The 17,201-nt window shown below is 44.8% G+C and overlaps 1 pseudogene; it reads right to left on the reverse strand.

Annotated features, from left to right (window-relative positions):
* Nucleotides 1-14,261: 14,261 nt before the first annotated feature.
* Nucleotides 14,262-14,381, reverse strand: LOC136650832 (5S ribosomal RNA; annotated as a pseudogene).
* Between the last annotated feature and the right edge of the window lie 2,820 nt (nucleotides 14,382-17,201).

Consider the following 17,201-nt stretch of genomic DNA (forward strand, 5'->3'; position numbering starts at 1 on the left):
AGATTTATTTTGACTAGATGAGGATAATTTTTTGAAATAAAATAATAAACAAAAAATGGGGGGGGAGTGTTTAAAGAGCAACTCCAAATTCTCCTGGGGCACAAAAGTTAAGAACCTCTGCTCCACAAAGGGGGCATCTGCTGTTGGTCACTGACAGCAACTGGCTCCTTACAGTGACATTGATTCTGATTACAGAGCCTGCATTTTAAGTAATATACATAACAACTGATAGACCTATGGCCCAATTCTAAACAGATCTACTGAAAAGTAAATTCCAATCTGTTCAATGGGGCTTGCTCTCAGGAAAGTGTGCATAGGATTGTAGTCCTATTCTCTTTGAATTTCATTAGTTTAATGTCTACATGGCTTAAAAACGAAATGAATTTACCAGGGGCATGCATTTATTGACTGTCTTGGAATCCAACCCTGTATCTGCATCAGTCAATTTAAATCAGCTTCAGCCACTTGGGGAAGGAGGGCAAATGTGCCTCATGTCAAGTCTTGAGAAAAACCCACCCTTATGCAGCTTACATTACATATGCCAAACAAAATGAAATGCATCCTGTTTGTCCTGTTTTCATATTCATCATAAAATGAATGCAAAACCGCTGTTACCCAGGTAAAAGAGCAAGACTATATGGATAAGATCAGGCTCAGTTCCTGGTGGCTGTCATTGAAGTTAGTGAGACAACAAGTTGTCTTTTATTTCTAGAGGATGCAAACCCAACTTACCACCTTTAATACTGACTTCCATTGAGAATCTGAAATAAGATGTCCTGAAATTAGCAAGCTCTGCCTTCCTCCATACATTGTCCCAGTGACGTGTATTTTGCTCATTATGTACTAACAATCAGGACTATGTAAATCTCAATTAAATGTTCTGTGCAGAATGTAAGTGATCAGTAAGTGATGAAAGAGATTGGTAAGTGATGACATTATCCAAAATCCTCCATGTGTTTCTTGGAGGATCTCATTCAATGGAACAGGAAGTCAGTGGTTATATTAATATCTTGGGGGAGCAGAAAAATGTCCAGACAACGCCCATTCTTTGCTGTAAACATTAAGCACACAGCTTTACAACTGAATTGCTGTGGGTCTCCCTCCCCCCTGAAATTTCTGAAAACCAGTTATGCTTCAAAGACTGATATATAATTTTGCCATGATTATGAGGAATGATTTTAAAACTCTTTCAGATAAGCTACTCCACCAGCTTGTGCTGCACAGTTGCAGCAAAAAAAGCTATTTGCTGTGGTTAAAATAAAAAAAAGAAAAAAGAAAAAGAGAAAAGCTTCTCTTAGCAGCTGTTTTATGACTATGGAGTGGCTGTTTACAGAGTAAGTGTGAAACTAGTCAAGTATAACTGGAGGGGGGAGAAGCATAGAAAATTCTCTCTTCCTACAATTACTAATAATTGCATCAATTTCCCTGCACTGCTTATCCAGTGCACTCAGAATGCCAAATTTTTACCTTTTTTTCATTATAGGCTCTGTATTTGAGCACAAGAAATGTGAAGTAGTTAGTCTTTCATTTTCAGCTTTGCTGTTTAAGTGACTTTGGACACAATCCCAACCAGGTCTACTCAGAAGTAAGTCCTAGTTTGTTCAATGGGGCTTACTCTCAGGAAAGTGTGGTTAGGATTGCAGCCTTTGAGCCCAATCCTATGCATGTCTAGTCAGAAGTCACATTATAGGTAATGGGGCTTACTCCCAGGTAAGTGTGGACAGAATTGCAGCCTTTAACATTTAGATAAACAGATTAATGTGCTGATTTGAAGAGGAGTGGCTGCTGAAGTGGAGCTGTTCAGATTCAGCTCACCATGATGTATAGCCTCCTCAGGTAACAGAATCTGGATGCTGTTAAAAGCAAACAAGTTGTCAGTTAATTAATTAATTGTTTTCACCACAGAATTTGGCATCACCTGGGCTTTCTGCCTCAGAAACCAGGGTGTTGTTTTGTTTTGTTTTTATTTTTTAGGAGGGGGAAGTGGAAGCGCTGGTTTTGACAACAACAATATTGTCCACTACACATGGAAGCATCTTCCTGAACCCCTCAGTTATAGTCTGAGCAATTCATGTGATATGGAGAAAAAGAGAATATTGTACTCAAATGGACCATACTACAAGCCATTGTGTAGAACAGTGTTTCTCAATAAGCGGTACTTGTGGCACCAGTGGTACTTGAGGTGGTGTCCGATGGTACAAATGGGACAGCAGACCCCTGTCGCCTGGCAGTGAGACCAGCAATGTAACACAGCAAGCAACATTAGGAGACTCAGCTTGATAGAAAGAGCTCCAGCATGCACTTTTCATGCATAGGAAAAAGCCCTCCTGTCTGCCCTGAGCCTTTTACCAGTGTTTGTTGTGTTGCGTCTGACCTCTCAATCTGGAAGCAAAATTATGCAGGGGATGGACAGAGTGGATAGGGAGATGCTCTTTACACTCTCACATAACACCAGAACCAGGGGACATCCAGTAAAATTGAGTGTTGGGAGAGTTAGAACAGACAAAAGAAAATATTTCTTTACTCAGCGTGTGTTGGTCTGTGGAACTCTTTGCCACAGGATGTGGTGATGGCGTCTAGCCTAGACACCTTTAAAAGGGGATTGGACAAGTTTCTGGAGGAAAAATCCGTTACGGGGTACAAGCCATGATGTGTATGCGCAACCTCCTGATTTTAGAAATGGGTTATGTCAGAATGCCAGATGCAAGGGAGGGCACCAGGATGAGGTCTCTTGTTATCTGGTGTGCTCCCTGGGGCATTTGCTGGGCCGCTGTGAGATACAGGAAGCTGGACTAGATGGGCCTATGGCCTGATCCAGTGGGGCTGTTCTTATGTTATGGAGATGACCTCATTGCCAGTTACTTCTGGTGGTACTTCCAATAAGTCAAATAAGTGGACAATGAGAAGTGGTGCAGTGGGGGACAAACATTGAGAAACACTGGTGTAGAACAGGGGTGTCCAAAGTTTTTGGCAGGAAGGCCACATCGTCTCTCTGACACTATGTCGGGGGCCAGGGGGAAAAAGAATTAATTTACATTTAAAATTTGAATAAATTTACATAAGTTTATGTAAATGAATATATTAAAGATGAACTTATATGAATGAATGAAGGTCTTGCAGTAGCTCAAGGCCTATAAAAGGCCTTGCAGGAAGCAAAGCTGGCCTTTCCTTTGCTGCCGCTACTGCATCACAGATGTGAAACAACAAGCATTGGAGGGAGCCCTCATCCCACAGCTCACGCAGGAGGTCAACAGTCGCCCTCATGCTGAGAGCAGTTGCGTTGGGCCAGTGTGGGCTCCAACAAATCGCCAGAGGCTCATTGGAAACTGGGGCCTCCCTGAAGGCCGCATTGAGAGGCCTCGAGGGCAGCAAGTGGCCCCAGGGCCAAGGTTTGGGCACCCCTGGTGTAGAACATAGAGGTAATACTTTGTTGGGCTCCTATATTCATCTTTAAGGAGTCAGGATGTAAACCAATTGCAAGCACTGTGACATGGACAGAATATTCCAAACAGCCTGTCTACAAACTACTGTTACTTCTTTAAATTGGATGTCATTAAAATGAAACTCACGACTATAATTATTGGTTAATTTTATAATGTTGCTAGCCACCTTGTGCCATACCTTTGTTTTATGTTGTTGTTATGGAAACGCTAATGATTGGAGAAGATTCTAGTTCAAAGCAAATTTACTTAACCATGCAAGAAAAAATAGTCATTAGGATACTTCTTCAGAAACATTTTCATATGATTGCTTTGTGATATTTATTCAGCTATACCAAGAACTCTGTGCAAAAGGAAAATAGAAAACGTTATCTTGGGGGAAGGAAAAGAGTTGTTTGGAGCTACCATAGCAACTAAAGTCTTGAAAAGATTCGGCAGTGAAGGTTTGCTTTCAAATATAGTATCTGTGATCTCTCAGATTCCTCCTCTAATCAATAAAAGTATTGTAGCTTCTGCCTCTACTGAGTTCTTGAGGCAAAAGGATATATTTGGAGATGGAAAATAGTAGTGTAGATTTTAGTATGAAGTGTCTGATTTCCTTTTGGGGTTGCTGTAGGCAGTAGAAAATTTCACATAGTATGCCCTGTGTTATGTGAATGGGAGGGGCTGGAGCTCCAACTCAGAATACCTGCTTTGGATGCAGAAGGTCCTAATTTAATCCCAGGGAAGGCTGGGGAAGACCCCGTCTGGAACCCAGGGAAGTAACTGTCAATTAACACAGGCAATGCTGAGCAAGCTGGACTAATGCTGTGACTCAGTAAAGCACCAGTAAGGAGGGCAAGGGAAACTAGCAATGCAATAGTGTCACAGTGCATTTTCTTGTAGCAGATGTATCAGGAAGACAAAGACGGAAGAGGAGCTGTGGGTCTGATGACTTTCAGTAGCAGCCATGCATAGCAATAACCTCTAGTTCCTGCTTAATTATCCAACTTTGAAAGAGAAAGTAATTATCTTAGAATGCCAGTATAATAACCAGCAATTCACTAGCCTTAAAAAAAAAAGAAAAAGAAAAAAGAGTCTTGCTTTGCTATTGCTTTTATTCAATTTTTTGAAATCAAGTTTTTGGCTTGACATCATTTTAAAGAGCTCTTATATAAAGTAGACCTTCAGGATCCATGGTGGATTCATTCCTGGACCTTGCACAGATACAGATTTTTGCAGATAATCGAATTCATAGGGAGGGCCTTCACATTTCCCATAACTACTTGGAACTACACACCGAGGCAGCATGACCTGATATGCTGCCACAACCTCTGCCACAGCACCAGGGCAAATCTAAGGCCTCCTGGTAACTGAGGTGCCATGCTTAATGCTACTCCTCCTCTACCTGATGATGCACAAGTCTCTGCTCTGTGCACAGCCTTGAGAAGCTCTAGCCACCACTCTTCTCCCTTCCTCTTTCACTCTGGCCCCCTCTTTCCTTCCCAATTCAGGGAATGGGAGGAGGAGTGGAGGAGAGTGGGTGGACATAGGTGGGTGTCCCTTGCCAACCCGCCTGAGGCAACCACAAGTCTCTTAGATGGGCCAGTCCTGCACAACACACTGAAAAGATGTGTTTTCACACTGTGATTCACACTGTTTTCACAGACCTGGAAGTATCAGACTTCTCGCTTTATTTAAGGTGCTTCTTCAGTCACACAGTCCCTGTAAATAAACCAGAAGTGAATGGGAAACACTTAATGAGGATATAAGCATCTGTTGATACTGAGCTAAACAAATGCATTGGTAAAGCAGCTACCACGTTTTCCAGACTCACAAAGAGAGTCTGGTCCAACAAGAAGCTGACGGAACATACCAAGATCCAGGTCTACAGAGCTTGCATCCCAAGTACACTTCTGTACTGCAGTGAGTCATGGACTCTCTGCTCACAACAGGAGAAGAAACGGAATGCTTTCCACATGCGCTGCCTCCGACGCATTCTCGGCATCACCTGGCAGGACAAAGTTCCAAACAACACAGTCCTGGAATGAGCTGGAATCCCTAGCATGTATGCAGTGCTGAAACAAAGACGCCTGCGTTGGCTCGGTCATGTCATGAGAATGGATGATGGCCGGATCCCAAAGGATCTCCTCTATGGAGAACTCCTGCAAGGAAAGTGCCCTACAGGTAGACCACAGCTGCGATACAAGGACATCTGCAAGAGGGATCTGAAGGCCTTAGGAGTGGACCTCAACAAGTGGGAAACCCTGGCCTCTGAGCAGCCTGCTTGGAGGCAGGCTGTGCAGCATGGCCTTTCCCAGTTTGAAGAGACACTTTGCCAACAGTCTGAGGCAAAGAGGCAAAGAAGGAAGGCCCATAGCCAGGGAGACAGACCAGGGACAGACTGCACTTGCTCCCGGTGTGGAAGGGATTATCACTCCCGGATTGGCCTTTTCAGCCACATTAGACGCTGTTCCAGAACCACCTTTCAGAGCGCGATACCATAGTCTTTCGAGACTGAAGGTTGCCAATACAAATACAAAGGCAGGCTGAAAGGAGACGGTGACAGGCTTGGGGTGAAAGTCACTCTGAATCCACTGCCACCTCATTCCTGCTGTCTTCTGCTGATGAAAGTTACATCAGACTACCTCATGGCTGATCTGGTGTAACCCCTTTTGGCTTTAAATCCATTTGTTAAAAACAAGTTTACAGTAACATCCCGTTTGGTCCTTAGTTATTGTCCTTCGGTTAGGCAAAAACCATTTTAACAACCTCTGTCCGTCCATCCCCCACATTCAATATAGTATAATAATACTTTCTTGTTTTGTAGAATTGGGATTCCTAGCATAGGATTCCAAACATAGTTTACGTGGAATGATTTGAAAACACAAAATGTATTTAATTTCAACTACAATAACTTGGATCTGAAAACTCTTTTTTTAGAGCAGTTTACCTAATAAGTAAATGAATTTGGACTGTTTGAAATTCTAATAAATAACTGATTTTGCTCAGTTATTTATTAGAATTTCAAACAGTCCAAATTCATTTACTTATTAGGTAAACTGCTCTAAAAAATCCAAAGTCCAGCTGAAATGTCTGCGTGACTTCCTCTTTGCCGACGATGCAGCTGTCACTACCCACTCTGCCAAAGATCTCCAGCAGCTCATGGATCGTTTTAGCAAGGCCTGCCAAGATTTTGGTCTGACAATCAGCCTGAAGAAAACACAGGTCATGGTTCAGGATGTGGACTCACCTCCCTGCATTACAATCTCTGAGCATGAACTGGAGGTTGTCCATGACTTTGTGTACCTTGGCTCAACGATCTCCAACACACATTCTCTCGATACCGAGCTAAACAAGCGCATCGGTAAAGCAGCTACCACGTTTTCCAGACTCACAAAGAGAGTCTGGTCCAACAAGAAGCTGACGGAACATACCAAGATCCAGGTCTACAGAGCTTGCGTCCTGAGTACACTTCTGTACTGCAGCGAGTCATGGACTCTTCGCTCACAACAGGAGAGGAAACTGAGCGCTTTCCACATGCGCTGCCTCCGACGCATCCTCGGCATCACCTGGCAGGACAAAGTTCCAAACAACACAGTCCTGGAACGTGCTGGAATCCCTAGCATGTATTCACTGCTGAAACAGAGACGCCTGCGTTGGCTTGGTCATGTCGTGAGAATGGATGATGGCCGGATCCCAAAGGATCTCCTCTATGGAGAACTCGTGCAAGGAAAGCGCCCTACAGGTAGACCACAGCTGCGATACAAGGACATCTGCAAGAGGGATCTGAAGGCCTTAGGGATGGACCTCAACAAGTGGGAAACCCTGGCCTCTGAGCGGCCCGCTTGGAGGCAGGCTGTGCAGCATGGCCTTTCCCAGTTTGAAGAGACACTTTGCCAACAGTCTGAGGCTAAGAGGCAAAGAAGGAAGGCCCATAGCCAGGGAGACAGACCAGGGACAGACTGCACTTGCTCCCGGTGTGGAAGGGATTGTCACTCCCGGATTGGCCTTTTCAGCCACACTAGACGCTGTGCCAGAACCACCTTTCAGAGCGCGATACCATAGTCTTTCGAGACTGAAGGTTGCCAATACAAAAAAAAATAACTGATGGAGCTAATAGTTACATCTTTAGAACATTTTTAGAACAATTCTTTAGAACAGTTCACAAAAGTAAATATTCTTAACTGACAGATGCAATATATGATTTTTAGAGTATTTTTTTTATTACATTCATAAGCACTCAATTTCTATTTGAATGCAGGTGTAATAGCATTTTTTTTGCCAGAAAATTTACTACTAATAACCCAATATCTTTCCATCAAAGATCAGAATACAGGAATACATCTTTTTTTTAATTAGATCCCCCACAAGTAGGCTTCTTTATCTTCCTTGTTACCTTATCTACCTTACCACATTTTTCTTGGAATACATTCCATGTTTAATCACATTTTGCTTTTAATTATTATGTGTAGAGGTGTTTTTTTTTTTTTCTCTGTTAGAGCTATGCTCGCTGTCATTCACTACTCTACTGTCAGATACAAAGACAAGTGCAGTCTCCCTGGCAGAAAATTTCCCAAGATGCAATCCTCCAAGTTGCACTTGAAACAACAACATTTTGAACAGTTTTCTCTGTCGTCCTTATTTCAACCACAGATAATTAGAGGGTAGCAGAAAAATCCACAAAGGATTTGTTTTCTGCTATTTAATTGTGCTCAGATTTCAGAGGGAAAAATATTTCATTATTGTACATTACTATACTTAACTGTTTTGGAATTTGTAAAGGAAGAGTGGGAAGGAAATCACCATGGTTCCTTCAAAATCCCAAATGTGAGTCCATGGTTTGAAGATGATTTGCAAAACATAGTTGAGGAATTCTGGTTAGCATTAACCATGGGTGTTACCCACATAACTCCAGTTAAATTTGAGACAGGATTATTTGAATTAAAATTGGGTCACAGTTTTATTTAACAAATTTTCTGCCAAATCCTGTCCTCTGCCATGATAAAGCACGTTGAAGGCATGCGCGGCATGCTAAATTAGGGGAGGGTGATCAGGAGCTTTTTGAGGGGCAAAGGAAAATAAGTGCATCTTCATAGGCCACCTTATAACCTACTTGTCTCCTTGGACCTACTAGCTGTATAGCTGACATAAGACCCAAGAGAGCCAGAGGGTGGGGTGGACAGAAAAACAGAGGAGAAGATCTGGTGTGTGCAACTGCTGCTGGATCCACCCCTCCCTCCATGACATGCCCCCTGGAAAGCGCGATGACTCCCCTTCTCTGCCCACTGCTCACTCCTGCCACCAATGTGCCTCCTCCAGCAGTGGCTGGCTGCTCTGGTAGCATGTGCACACAGTCTTCAGCTCTTTGTTCTAGCGACCCTGTTGCACATCATCGCTGCAACTGCAGCACCAATGGAGAGGACTTTCCACTAGTTCCATCAGTGCAAAGTGCCCAAAGGATTGGGCTACTCCTTACGGATGCCTTGTCCCTTGCATGTGATGATGACCCTCAGAATATCTGCTCAGGGGTAGGATGGAATAATCCAAAAGCAGCATAACTCCAGCAAGGAATGACAATGCAGCACTCTCATTGCTACAAGTGGTAAGGGATCTACCCTTCACCTGGCAAACCACCTGGCAAAACCCCTCAGTAGGCCTCTGCTGGAAAAGCTACAGAGCACAACACTTCTGCCCTTGGCTCTCCTGCCTCCACAAGCTGTTCTGTAGGTTCCTGCCGTACATTTGCTCTCTCACCACTAAGTCATCCTACTATTTTGCTTCTTCACCCTCAAACACATGGCTGCACAGGCATCTCCCTCCCAGTGCCTTCACTAATGGGAAGACAGAATCTCCCTGTCTTCCTCATGCCTCCAACAGATGGGGCAAAGTCACCCCCCGTGATACAGCTTGAGAGAAGAGCACTAGTGTACCACTAGTGTTAGGAGTGGCGCAAGAAATGATTTTTTTTAATGGTACCATTCTGTCATTATTCCATGGGCTTACTCTCTCCACATTCTGCTCTGTATTCTAGTCTGTTTGTTGGCAACCTTCAGTCTATGGCATCGCGCTTGAATGGTGGTTCTGGAACAGCGTCTAGTGTGGCTGAAAAGGCCAATTCGGGAGTGACAATCCCTTCCACACTGGAAGCAAGTGTAGTGTGTCCCTGGTCTGTCTCCCTGGCTATGGGCCTTCCTTCTTTGCCTCTTTGCCTCAGTCTGTTGGCCAAGTGTCTCTTCAAACTAGGAAAGGCCATGCTGCACAGCCTGCCTCCAAGCAGGCCGCTCAGAGGCCAGGGTTTCCCACTTGTTGAGGTCCACTCCTAAGGTCTTCAGATCCCTCTTGCAGATGTCCTTGTATCGCAGCTGTGGTCAGCTTCTTGTTGGACCAGACTCTCTTTGTTAGTCTGGAAAACGCGGTAGCTGCTTTACCAATGCGTTTGTTTAGCTCGGTACCTTGTGTACCTTGGCTCAATGATCTCCGACATTCTAGTCTGACTGGAAGAATTTTTGAAGCACATTTCAGATGTGATCCATGTGTACTTTGCCGCAGTTTTGTCTTTTTTTCCAAGAGGAAAAAAATATGTCTTTTTTTTCCCTTACAGGTTACTGATGCACACTAGTGTATATGTGCACTGATGAAATCACAGCACAAAGGGAATCCTGATGTGATTGTGCAGTCACATTAAGATTTCTTTTTGCATTGGTCTAATCAATGTGCATATGCGCCGGTACACATTGGTAACCTTTAAGTTAAAAGAATATGCTTACTGAAAACTGCAGCAAAGAGCACACATGCAGCAGTCTTTTAGAAGTCTTGAAATCAACATGGAAGAATGTGCTGGGCTGTAGGCACAATGGGAGGTTACCACCCTCCAGGATAATCTCAGCCTCTCCCTGAATTTTCAACTTTCATTTAAAAAATATTCTACTTGCATTGATGATAGAAATGTATCCTCTTCCCCTTCATACCCTTGTTATATGTCCTGGCAATTCGGAACTACAATTTGAGACCACAGCATTACCAGCTACAAGTTTGAGAATGGTAGAACACTAGTACATAAGAACAGCCCCACTGGATCAGGCCATAGGCCCATCTAGTCCAGCTTCCTGTACCTCACAGCGGCCCAGCAAATGCCCCAGGGAGCACACCAGATAACAAGAGACCTGCATCCTGGTGCCCTCCCTTGCATCTGGCATTCTGACATAGCCCATTTCTAAAATCAGGAGGTTACACATACACATCATGGCTTATAACCTGTAATGGATTTTTCCTCCAGAAACTTGTCCAATCTAGGCCAGATGCCATCACCACATCCTGTGGCAAGGAGTTCCACAGACCAGCCACAAGCTTAGTAAAGAGACCAACCACATGCTAAGTAAAGAAACCACACCCTGAGTAAAGAACAGCCCCACTGGATCAGGCCATAGGCCCATCTAGTCCAGCTTCCTGTATCTCACAGCAGCCCACCAACTGCCCCAGGGAGCACACCAGATAACAAGAGACCTGCATCCTGGTGCCCTCCCTTGCATCTGACATAACCCATTTCTAAAATCAGGAGGTTGCGAATTCAGAGGTGCTCCCAAAACAAGATCAGTTCATTTGGAAGCCCAAATCTGGGGGGGGGGGGAGGGGGGAATTTGGTTAGAGAAAATTGCATAAACATTCTGCCTGGCCTTAGCAGGAGTTTGGTCTGACAGAGGTCAAATTCTGAAAATTCTGGATCCAGAAGTTCTGATGGAAGGGTGTAAACAGGAACTTCATCTAAAACAGACCAGATTGGATGTAACGAAAGGCAGGTCAGGATCTGAGGGGCCAGAACAAGAGTACAGCCCAAGTCAGGAGAGTATCAAGATCTAAAGTATCAATACTGGAGTAAAAGAGTTGGAAGCAGGTGCAAGGTCAAAACCAGGCAGGGACACAATCCCAGCAAATAGGGAAAGGGAGCAGGGGTGCCATCAGAGTCTTTGCACTCAAGACAAGTGGCTCAGAAAACGAGGCAGTGTCTGAGTGTGAGGCACTGAGGGTGAGGCAGTGAGGCACTTCCGGGGGAGGGGTGACACTGTGCGTTAAGTCCCCGGGTGCCAAAGGAACCAGCTGTGCCAGTGCCTGAGCCACTCTCCCTCTTAGCCCTCTTCCTTCTAATTATGCGACAGTATTGATCAGAACCATTCCCCGTGCAATTAAGCGAAGGAGATTAACACACTGGAACAGAATGAGCTCGTGCAAAACCCCAATCATGTGCACGTGGAGAGCACTGTCAAGCTGGCTCTCTGTAAACCACCAATTAGTGAAGGGAGGGAGGGAGAAAAGGGAGGAAGTGCAAATGGCTGTGATTGACTCCCAATCTGCCTACCGTGTTGCACAGCCAGCATTACATCTGCATTGGACTAATCCTCCAAGATGGATGCAGTTCACCAGTTTCTGGCCTGACAGAGCCATGATCAACTTCCCTTGTTCCGCTGCCTCTTTGGAATTGGCTCTGCAAGTGATACTGTCGTACCCCTGCCCAGAAGGGCAGCGCCAGTTTTCTGGCGTCCCTGGGTGGGCTCCAAAGGCCAGACCCCAAATTAGCCTTGTCCAAGACTCTCCACTCTGGATCTGCGGCAGGTGACCAGCGGGACTTCCCAGTGCTCACCGGCTTCTTCGCCGGAGGGACCTCCCTGCAGGAGACCAGCCCCGAGACGCGGAGATCGCTAAGGACAACGCAGCCCAGGTCAAAGGCAGAAGCAAGGCAAGCAGCCGTCGGAGGGACCTCCCTGCAGGTGCTCCCCCTCCCCCTGTCCTGTATTGATGGTTGTTACAGGTACTTTGGGAGGAAAGAAGGGGGTCCAAGACAGGTAATTAGATAACAATACCTTGTGCAGGCCTCTCCTGAAGGCAGTTATCCGGTAGGAAGTAGATCCAGAGGAAAATATTAACCTTCCAAAAGCTAATTGGGAAGATCTAGATCAAAAGATTTACCTCTTTCATCAATGTTGGCAAATGCAGGAAGCTTAAGAAGAGTCTGATTCATAAAGTCAATGCTCCTGCAAATGCTGGTAAGCAGAGATTTGCTGAAAACCCTGTTATCTGCCTTATACACAGAGGAATTTATTTATTCAAATATACAGTATGCTGACAGTGTGCTTCTATGTGTGAAATTGCTATCTGGGTCTGGCATTTTGGTTAATAGTGCCTCCTTCAAGTTAACTTCTCATAGGTTAGGCTGACTATGTTGCAGATAAATTTTCTGAGTTGCTGTGTTTCAGAGATGCCATTTATAATAGTGGGTGATTACCTATCCTCCAGAAATAAGTGGGGTTATTTTCCTAAAACGGAAATGTGATTTATTTTGACAGTAGAAGACTAGGTTTTAAAAGTGGAAAAAATTATCAACGTTCATTGGTCAAATGAGCTTTCAGTTCTTTTTCTTTTATATTTAGACGTCCCAACTGTCTAGAAAGCAGTAGAAGAAAATTTATGTACCATATGAAATCTAACAAAACAGAATATAGAGAATGTGGAAGGAAAGAATGGGAGATTTGAATATGGAGCTATAGGCCAGAGATGAGCTATAAGCCAGTGGTGATGACAGAATGCATAAGTAGAGTTGTTTGTTTTTTTCTGTGTGCTGTTGTTTGGTTGTTTGGTTGTCTCTGTGTGTGACCAACACAGAATGCAAAATAATGAGAATTTCTGCTCCAATCACTACATATATAGGGTGTGCACATGTGCAGAAGCTGCGGGGGGTAGCCGCGGACCTCCGCAGCCCCGTGCCCAGGTCAAAGCTCCGCAATGATTCCCTCCGGGGGCTATCACCACCCCTGCACAGAAATCCGCCCCCCTACTCACCAAAGGCTCATGGAGCCTCGCGCAACCTCCGCCCATGTCGGGGAAACCTCTCTGAGGTTCCCCAACACTATAAACTGTGCATACGGAAAACCGGAAGCACAGTTTTTGCCCCCATCGGGAGCCTCAGAGAAGGAAGAGCTAATCCTACAGTTCCAACCTGCCTTGCTCCCTTTTTCCTTTTCTTCATTTCACTGTCATGTAATCTGGAGGTGAGGCAATTTGAGTTCTAAATGGTGATCTATGTGTGTTCTGTGATCAGCTAAATGTGCTTGGATCTAGATCTTCCCTCTGCCCCAAGCCACTCTCTGTAAATGCCTTTTCTGGGGCTTGTCTGTGTGGTGCTGGCCTTTTGAGAAGCTTGGAAAACCAAGCAAGGCTCAGTGAAGTCTTTCTCTGATTTTATGTTTTCTCTGTATTGTACTGCACCGTGACCTGATCACTTTCTGTGCTTATTGCACATTTTATGCCATTCTGGTATGCAAAGGGGGGGGGGGGAATAATGTAATTAAAAAAAATTCTATTTGTCTGTGTGGTTGTGCACTTTGAGAAGTTTGGAAAACCAATGAATATGTATGTATATATGTTGGTAAAGCTCTAAAATGATATAGAGTTCACATTTGACATGCTTATTATGCTGTTTGTACAATTTTGGATAAAAAAATTAGATAAAGACACATGACACCACAATTTGCTATGCTAATCAATAAATTTTGGGGGGGAAATGTCACACACACACCCAAAAACACCCATCCCTATGCATAAGTTTTGCCTCCACAGGTTTGCACAATGCCTGACCCGCCTGCCTGGTTGTGCCAGCCCCCCGCCCCCCATTGCTGCTGCCAGTCTGCTTGGGCATGTTCTATGGCCTTGAGTTTTGCAATAAATGCCTTGCAATAAGTCCATCAGCCATTCTAACCACCCATTTTAATGGGTGGAAGAATCCCTGCTGTAGCAGTGCCCAGCAGCACCATTAGTTGGCAACCTTCAGTCTCGAAAGACTATGGTATAAGCCTACAGCACCTGGTATTCCCAGGCAGTCTCCCATCCAAGTACTAACCAGGCCTGACCCTGCTTAGCTTCCGAGATCAAACGAGATCTGGCATGTGCAGGGTAACAGTTGCTCCAGAAGCCTCCCTTTCCTGCTCTCTCATTTTATTTAAATTCACTCTCCATTCCCAATCGGGGAAAAGGATATTCCCTTTTTGAGGAAGCCAACACACTACTGGAAAGAGGAGATGCTTGGCCTCAGCGAAGTTCACAGCTAGTGCAACTATTTTCCTGGGGCATTTGGTGGGCCTCTGTGAGATACAGGAAGCTGGACTAGATGGGCCTATGACCTGATCCAGTGGGGCTGTTCTTATGTTCTTAAGTGTTATGACTCCCAGGCTGGGTTCGGGGCTTGCATTCTGAAGACACAGCCTCAGCCCTACCAAGAAAGCCCCACTCACCAATCTGGTGCCACCATTTCCTGCCTTGCCTTATTCAATGCAGGACTGGCAAAGGAAGCTCCTGCCCTAATGCGGCGAAGAGAGGCAAGGCAAAGAGGACCAGGCGGACATGGAATGAATGAAGAAGTCATATAGTAGCATCAGCATCAGCATCAGCTTATCCTATTTTACTATCGGAGGTTAAAAGAAACTGAACCCTGGATGAAAACAAAGCATGTTATGAGATTTATGGGCCAAAATGCCCAGAATTCCAATTACTGGACAAAACTGTATTGGAAAATGTTTTTCCCACATAAAATTATCACTTTAATGTACAGTTTTAAAAATACCTTGGAAGACCAAAACTGGGGGAAGGGATTTCACTATGAGTCTTGGCCATATCTGATCAATGCCCAGTGTAGGCTACAAAAAGATTGCAATGATGATCACCATTTCCATCCACAGAAAGGCCAAAAAGTCAGCATTATTAATGCAAGTTAAGATGGGGAAGCTAATAATAAAGGTATTATCTTCTTTAATTTTGGACCTTGATTGTAATGCTAACTTTGTGAAACAGAGCCCTAACTATATTATGCATAGGAGACCTTTCGATGGTAATTAATGATCTGAAAGTGAAAGAGAACTCCTAAGGAACATAAAGGTCCTGGATATTTCAATAACTACAGGGAGCATTTTCATCCATAAGCTTATATTGTTCAGAGCAGGGAGATTCTGCAGGAAGAAATGAAAGCCACACAGTTCTGATAGGCTGCAGTGCCAGTTGTGATGGTTTCTGTGTGTCCCCCTCCAGCTGCAGAGCACATTTTATAGATGTGAGAATGAAACATTTTACCCATGTGGGAGCCACTGTGATTAGAACAGATCTGGTGCTCAAAGAATGGATCTCATATTGAAATAAGAGGGAAATCTTGATGCTTCAGGACATGGCTATTACATTCACCATTTTGTGAAGAAACATGTAGCATCAGGCCCCTTTCTGCCTATCACTAAGCTTGCCCCTACTTTTAGCTCCGTTTCCCCCAGTGGCAAATACAGACAGCTGGGGAGTTTTTGTAAAAAGGCTGTGCTCTTTTCCCTTGCCTTTCCTAAGGCAAGTCACGAGTATTGGCCAAGTCACGAGTACTGCAGCTTGTTTCCCTTCAACTGAAACAGCGGACTTTATTTGCTCCCAATAGCCCGCTCTGCCTGTGTTTCTTGTTGGCTGTTCCTGCCAAAAGTGAGTGAAGGGCAGGTAGACATGTTGCCAAAATAATTACCTGGCTTCATCTGATTTCTGTATGTTTTGTTGCATTATAAATTGAGTGCCATTGGTCTTGAGAAGTTCTTATCTGGGCTCGGAAAAGAAACAGAGCATGTGCATGGATCAACAAGGGTCCATGAATGTAATTCCCACGCAATGACTGAGGTGCCTCTCTCCAAGACCTCCAAGTATCCACGGTGTTTGGGATACAGCAACAGCACATCCCAAGCCTCAGCAACCTGAGGAACCAGAGTTTTTCAATGTGCCAGAGTACTTAGTAGGAACACTTGGAAATTAAGCATCTCAGAGCTCCTTGTGGCTGACCCAATGTCAAGCATATTGTTCAATATACTTGGACTGTGAGATGTCCCTAGGAGCCCTGGGGCATTGTGTGTCCTGAGCACTTGGTGCCTTAAGCAAGTACCTCTGGAGCGCTGGAAATCTCCATTTCCTAGGGCTGCTAGTGGCTGGGGCACTGCTGTTTTTGTATCCTAGGCAGTAGGGATGAATGTATGAATTGCCTTCCAGAGAGATGTCCCAATTCTATCATGTAAGCTTTGTGTTAAGGGCAGAGGCACCAGTGGGAAAGGTCTCAGGGTCTGTGAGGAAATATGGAGGCTTGCAGGGCCATGGCACTCCATCACACACTTGCTGCTGTTATCAGGAGCACCACAGAAATTCCAAATTTTTGAATCTGGATGAGAAAAAGAATCCCTGATCTACTTGAAAATAAGTGAGCCTAATTTCAAATCCAGCTGAGGATATAGCAGGCTTGTGTACAGCCACGTTTGCATGTTTCTGTAATGGAAGATCAGAAGATAATCAGGTGGATGATGTGGTGTTGACAGCGATTCCATGTTTTGACAGCTGTTTGACAGGGCAGGGCTGTCTGGGAAGGGCAGGGCTGGCTCCACAGCTGTAATCAATCAAGGCCAATGGAGACCTGGTTGGACACCTGAGCTTCATTTGACCTTGATGGGACTTTGAATGGACATGGACTGAAGGGATGGCTCACCTGAGCCTAATTTGGACTTAATGGGACATACAAGGATAAAAGGCAGCTTCAGAAGGAGCAAAGCTACCTGACCCAGAGGGAACCTGACCAAGAGCTACCTGACCCAGACCTATGGGAGAAGGGGCTGCCAGGACTTGGCTGGAGGACACAGAAGAGAGGACTGCCAGGACCCTGCTGGAGGAGTGCTTTGGAGACTGGATTGGACTTGGACTGGAGGCTTCAGACCTTTACCCACTGAGTTAAGT

This window comes from Tiliqua scincoides, chromosome 4, assembly GCF_035046505.1.
Source record: "Tiliqua scincoides isolate rTilSci1 chromosome 4, rTilSci1.hap2, whole genome shotgun sequence".
Taxonomy (NCBI): domain Eukaryota; kingdom Metazoa; phylum Chordata; class Lepidosauria; order Squamata; family Scincidae; genus Tiliqua; species Tiliqua scincoides.